Here is a 5210-nt window from a genome sequence, read left to right as displayed (position 1 = left end):
GAGGGCGCGGAGCGAATGGGGGGGCGGCTGCCTCCGGAGACCGCGGGTTCGAGGCTGCGTCCCGCCTCCTCGCGCCGAAATCAGCGAAATAAGAGATATACAGAGGGAAATAATGTGCATGCGGTTGTTCCTCTCTATTCATCCTCTTCCTTCTTAGTAAGCGCTGACGCTTGCTGGCAAACCCCGTGTGTGAGCTGATTCCGTGGGAGGTAAAATGCAGATAACAAATTCATGCCTATTTTGTCTCCTATGGTCAAATACACAACAAACTCACAGCCAGCAGGTACTCACACTATCACCTGTACAATGGTGTCCTGGGGGTCTATAGGGATTCGCTGTGTTTGGTCCCGTTTGGGCACACACACGATGGCCCTAAAAGTCATTGCCTGTGACATGGGATTTGTTGGGCAAAATCTGGGAACTGGGAATTTCATGGACCCACAATGTGACAGCCTGCTTGTGTAAGAGATGATGTCTGGACCTTGCTAGTGTTCTGAAACATCACCCATCAAACCTTCAAAGCTGAACAGGTTTTCCCATTAATACCGTCTCTATTTCCAAATTTTCCCATGTAAAAAGCAGTCCCCAGGCCAGAGGCAGCGCTGGCACCGGCTGTAGCCGCTCCTCCTAATCGGCAAGTGTGTGCAGGGGGTCAGGGTACACTCCTGCCTGTCGCTTCAGTTTGAGGGGGGCACTTGTCCCCGGCAGGATGAAGACATTCTTTACTGTGAGGGTGATGAGACACTGGCACACGTTGCCCCAGGAGGCTGTGACTGTCCCATCCCTGCCAGGGTTCATCATGCCAGGTTGGATAATGCAACCATGGTGGAATGGATGCCCTGGTAGCAAAGATGCCTTGGTGGGACATTTGTCCTTGTGTGATGGGTGTCCCGATGGGATGGGTGCCCTGGTAGGGTGGCTGTGCCCCCCCAGCTCTCGCTGAGCCCTTCCAGGCTCTCGGCACATCCTTCCAGAGCGGGGAGAGTCCTGGTGCGCCCGGGGACCGGCGCTGGTGCCCTCCGGGGCGGGATGGGGGAGCAGCCGTCCTGAGGGGCTGGGACCGGGAAAGGGCAGAGCCAGGCAGGGACTGAGGCATGCGGGGACAGGCAGGGAGCGGGGACAGGCAGGGAGCGGGGACAGGCAGGGAGCGGGGCCGGGCGGGCGGCGGCGCTGCCCGGGAGAGCCGCTCCTGGGGCGGGACCCGCGTCCTCTGCACAGGGGGACAAGGGGTGCTGTCCCCTCTGTGGGTCCCCGTCCCTCTACTGGGCACACAGGGTCCCTGTTCCCTGCCCAGGATGCGCGGGGTGCTGTCCCCTCTACCCTCCGTCCTGGGTGCTCAACCCGCGAGCATGGCATCTCATCTCTGTGCCAGGAGTTTTAGACTGGATGTTAGTCAAAATACATCACTGAAAGTCTTGTCAAGCACTGGAACAGGCTGCCCGAGAAAGCAGGGGAGTCACCACCCCTGGAGCAATTAAAAAAACATATACATGTGTCACTTGGCTTAGGGGTGGGCTTGGCAGCGCTGGGGTAGCAGCTGAACTCGATGACCGTAGAGGGGTTTTCCAACCTTTCCAACAATTCTGTGAGTCTGTATTTTCCCCAGGCACTGGGTACGTTTCCCCTCTGCCCCGGGCGCACGTCCCCTGAGGGCAGGGTGTTATTTCCCCTGTGCACACGCGCATGTCACCTCTGCACCGGGTGTGTTTGCTCTGCGCTGGGTGCGCGTCCCCTCTGCACACAGCGCCTGTCCCCTCAGCACAGGACAGTGTCCCCTCTGCACACAGCGCTTGTCTCCTCAGCACAGAGCGATGTCCCCTCTGCACACAGCGCTTGTGCCCTCAGCACAGGACACTGTCCCCTCTGCACACAGCTCTTGTCCCCTCGGCACAGGACACTGTCCCCTCGGCACAGAGGTTCCTGTCACGCGGTTCCTGCCGTCTCCTCTGCACAGGGCGCACATCCTTCCTGCACGGGGCACGCGTCCCTCCCGCACATGGTGTGTGTCAGCGCCACGCAGGATCGCGGACATCCATCATCCCCCTGGGATTCACACACAGCCAGAAAAAGCGGAACTGAATGCAGCGCCATGGCAGCTGCAGGGCTGCTCGTCTGGGAGTGCCCCCAGGACCCCCTGGGTGCCATGAGGGGATCGTGGTCACCTCAAACCACCTCGGCGAACTGAACTGGGCTTTTCTTGGCGGGGCTGGATAAAGCCCATCAGCGTCTTCTTGGATCAAGCAAAGGCCCCCCTCCCCCTGCCACTACACAGAGCTGTCCACAGCGTGAGAGCACTTCCTGCTTCATCAAAAAACACTTTTTTAAAAATAGAAAATACTCTTGAGGGGACCAGAAAGCCCCTACACACCTCACTGAGAACAGCTACAGGCAAGGGCAGGCACTGGATACATCCCTGACCAGCTTCTCACACGGGGTACCTGCACCCATTCTGCTGCTCCCGGGGCTTTCCTTGCCCCAAATCCCCCCTGGGAGGCAGGAAAGGGCACCAAGGCTGAGGAGCTCTGCCAGACGGGCGCAGGCAGAAGCAGGAGCAGGCAGGGCGGGCTGGCAGCGGCAGGGTGCAGGAGTGAGTGCCCACATCCCACCCTGGCACGCTGCTGGGAACAACGGGAGCGGTTGATGCCTGGGGCACTTCCTGCCAGGGGAAGCCCCATCCGAGGCCGGCGTTGTTTGTGCTGCAGGATGCGGGCCCTGGCCCCGGGGGGCTCTGTCTGCAGCCCCTCCGCTGCAGTGGCTGGGGTTGCAGCCCCGTTTCATAGGGCTCCAGCAGCAGAGCCATGCCAGGCTTCTTTTACAGCAAAGCATCTTTCCATGGGATTGTTTTTAAAATGTATTTAGGGCAGGGCAGACCCTTAAAACCCATTTCCAGCTCTACACCTCTGTTGCAACAAGCAGCGCTGGGAGGCTGCTCAGGCAAAGACACACTGATGCAATAAGGCAGCACATTTAAAAGGCAAATGGGTGCTGAGCTAGGTGTTGCTTTTCTCACTGGCAAAGCTGGGTGCTGAGCAGTCTGGGCACTCCCTGCAGAGCCATGCGCTGAAGCTGGGCAGACTTTGGGGAAAGGGTGAGTCTGGATCATCCTGGATGCCTGAAACATCCCTGGATGCCTGAAACATCCCTGGGAACTGGTATTGCCATGCTCCCACTGTGCACACTTCACCTTGTGCCACCCAGCCTAACAGAAAGGTCTACATGGGTGCCCAAGTGACCAATTTAGCTGAGTTTTAAACTTATCTTGTCCCTGATGCCTTGTCACCAAGGTCTGCAGGAGATTTTCCTGTCAGGCAGAGCTGTCACATTGCCCAAAGAGGCACAAAATGGGTGAGGGCAGCATGGCTGGGAACTTACATCTGTGGTGGGGCACACCCAGGAAACATGTATAGGCAGGCAGGTGCATAAAAAGTGACTCTTCCACTTGGCAGAGACTTTCGGAAGCAAAACACATCCCATGCATCTTCCCACAGCCCTCCCTCCCCCATCCCAGCAGCCACCCCAAATCCAGGCAGCCAAGCACTGCGTTCATGGTCATTGCAGCTTTAAGCAAGGTGCTTCCCAAAAACAAGCTGGAAAAAAGTGCTTGGAGATTTTGCCCACAGCAGGAGCCAGGCACTGTAGCTGCAGGTATTTGGCATGGGGAGGCTGCAGGTGAAGTGTTCCTTTGGGGATGGATCTGCTCTGCAATGGATTGGGGTTTGCAAAGCATGAGCTCTTGAGGAAGGGAGGTTTGTCCCCACTAGAATTTGTCCAAGTGCTCTCCGGCAGCAGCTCAGGGCAGGCATCTTGCCAGCACACATCACCTTCCCACCCACCATGCTTGCTCCCACAAGATCTTTCACCCAAAGGAAGCCCCTAACATGGTGCAGAGGCACCTACCATGAAGCCAAGGAGAGGCTGGAGGGGACTAGAGCCCCTTGTTCCTTTGTTGGCCCACACCTCTGGGTGTGTCACCTGTCCTCCCTGGGAGACCAGCACTTTAAAGATGCCCACACCAACTCCACATGTAGGATAATGTCCATCTCGTGCCCTGTGAAGCTCCTTTTCTCCCTCAAGGAAGGTGCAGAGCCCACTTAGGGAAGAGCACAGGACGTTTGTGAGCAGCCCTCTCGCACCCCGCAGCAACAATTTGATAATTCCCACACAGGCGTCCCAAGTGGCGAAAGTGCTCAGCCTCCAACCCAACCCAACAGCAGCACTCGTACCTCCAGATAAACTCCTTTATTTCCATCCAGTTTCACCACTGGTACAGAAAATACAAAAGAAGAAAAACAAAAACAAAAAAATAGGCTTTTCTGTGCCCCCCCACCCCCCGTCCCCGAAGCGTGCCGACTATTTACAGGCAGAGGCGAGCGGCTCAGTGGCAGCAGCTGCACTTGCTGCTCGTCGGCTCCTTGCACACGCAGCCCTTGGCGCAGTTGCTGCAGCTCGCGGGGCAGCAGGAGCAGCAACCTGGAGGGGACACAAGAGTTAGGAGGTAGGTGGAAGGGACTCGGGTTTTGTGAGGCAGGGGGACCCGATGCAGAGTGGGAAACACCACCTCTGAATCAGCAGGGCTGATGATCCCAATGGGCTGGAGCTCTCCATGAGGGTCCTACAGGGTGGGGGCAGCCCCCCACAGGGGAGGGTGCGTGTGCATTGCAATGGGCCAGGGGAAGAGGGAAGGATCCCATGAGGGTCCTACAGGGCACGAGAGGGAGTGATGGGCTCTCCATACGGAGTTTGACACGGCAAGAGGGGTCGTCTACAGGGCAAGAGTTTGGAGGTCCCCATTGGGTCCAACAGAGCAAGACAGAGCTCCCCTGAAGAACAGGAAGGTGTCTGTGGATCCCACAGGGCAAGGAGGGGTTCCCAGGGCAAGGAGGGGTTCCCCTATGGAGCAGCGAGGTGCCCAGGGAGTCCCACAGTTCAGGTTTCTCAATGGAGCAGAGAGGTGCCCATGGATGTCCCACAGGGCAGCGGCAGCTCCCTCCAAAAACAAGGCCGGGTCCCCCCCTCCCTGAGCCCCCCACTCACTCTTGCGGCAGCTCCGGCAGCGGCAGTTCTTGCACTTGCAGGACCCTGCGCAGGAGCAGGAGTCACCTGGAGAGCGAGGGAAGGAGAGCGGGATCAGGCGGGAGTCGGGCAGCCGGGAGTCAGGCGGGAGGCAGCCGGGACAGGGCGGGGCACCTACCGGCGGGCCACCGGCGCTC

The 5210-nt window shown here is 58.4% G+C and overlaps 1 long non-coding RNA gene across 1 annotated transcript; it reads right to left on the bottom strand.

Moving 5' to 3' along the window:
- Positions 1 to 4224: 4224 nt before the first annotated feature.
- Positions 4225 to 5107, bottom strand: LOC115948042. The gene is made up of 2 exons (XR_004081907.1): positions 5035 to 5107; positions 4225 to 4470 (listed from the first exon to the last, which is right to left on the bottom strand). It is a non-coding gene; the product is annotated as an uncharacterized LOC115948042 (long non-coding RNA).
- Between the last annotated feature and the right edge of the window lie 103 nt (positions 5108 to 5210).

The sequence above is a fragment of the Geospiza fortis genome, unplaced genomic scaffold (genome assembly GCF_000277835.1).
Source record: "Geospiza fortis unplaced genomic scaffold, GeoFor_1.0 scaffold97, whole genome shotgun sequence".
NCBI classification, from domain to species: domain Eukaryota; kingdom Metazoa; phylum Chordata; class Aves; order Passeriformes; family Thraupidae; genus Geospiza; species Geospiza fortis.
Note: the sequence above shows the minus strand (reverse complement) of the source record. Positions and strands in the feature narration are given on the sequence as shown.